The 960-nt window shown below is 44.2% G+C and overlaps 1 protein-coding gene across 2 annotated transcripts in view; it reads right to left on the reverse strand.

Moving 5' to 3' along the window:
* Positions 1 to 960, reverse strand: part of RINT1 (RAD50 interactor 1) — a 32,259-nt gene that overhangs the window by 27,149 nt on the left and 4,150 nt on the right. The window lies entirely within an intron of this gene.

Here is a 960-nt window from a genome sequence, read left to right on the forward strand (position 1 = left end):
CACGGCGGCAAAGCCGATTTTCCGAAAGGAAGCCAAAACCACAAAGAAGACTGTGCTGAGGCTTGGATGTGCAGAGCCTAGATCAGAGAGGATGCTGGCCATTAAGAGATGCAAGCATTTTGAACTGGGAGGAGATAAGAAGAGAAAGGGTCAAGTGATCCAGTTCTCAGCTTTTATTTTTGAGAGGAAAATGTTAAAGCTGTAGAAAAATTACCTGTATGAAAATAAATGCAGTGATATTCTTATTAAAAAAAATTTTTTTTAAGCCTTCAAATGTCGCCCAAGCTGGTTTGCCTCAGTGGATAGCGTGCCGGCCTTTAGACTGAAGGGTCCGGGGCTCGATTCCAGTCAAGGGCACCTGCCCAGGTTGCATGCTCAATCCCCAGCAGGGGGGGTGCAGGACGCAGCTGATTAATGATTTTCTCTCATCACTGACGTTTCTATCTCTCCCCCTCTCCCTTCCTCTCTGAAATCAATAAAGAGACATTAAAAAAAAAAAGAAAAAAAATCTTCAAATGTCGTTGTATGAAGATGTTCATGTCAGAAACAGAAAAAAAATTGTAAAAAGGAAATCTGAGAGAAATGTATCCACTGAAGTATACAGTCCAAAGTGAGATTCTTTCCATGGCAAAGAAACTACTCTTGGACTAACTCACTCTGGACTTACTATTTTTTAATCCTCACCCAAGGACATACGAGGAGGAGAGAAGGGAAGGAGAGAGGGGAGGAGGAAGGGAGAGAAGCATCGATGTGAGAAGCATTGATCAGTTGCCTTCCATATATGCCCGGACCAGGAATCAAACCTGCAACCCAGGTATGTGGCCTCACCAGGAATCAAATTGGCAATCTTTCGGTGCACAGGACAACACTCAACCACCTGAGCCACGGGGGCCGGCTACACTGCACTTACTAAATGTGACAAAAACAGGTGCTCTGAAAGCCATTTTTTAGAGAAGAGCG

The sequence above is a fragment of the Myotis davidii genome, unplaced genomic scaffold, assembly GCF_000327345.1.
Source record: "Myotis davidii unplaced genomic scaffold, ASM32734v1 scaffold125, whole genome shotgun sequence".
NCBI lineage: Eukaryota > Metazoa > Chordata > Mammalia > Chiroptera > Vespertilionidae > Myotis > Myotis davidii.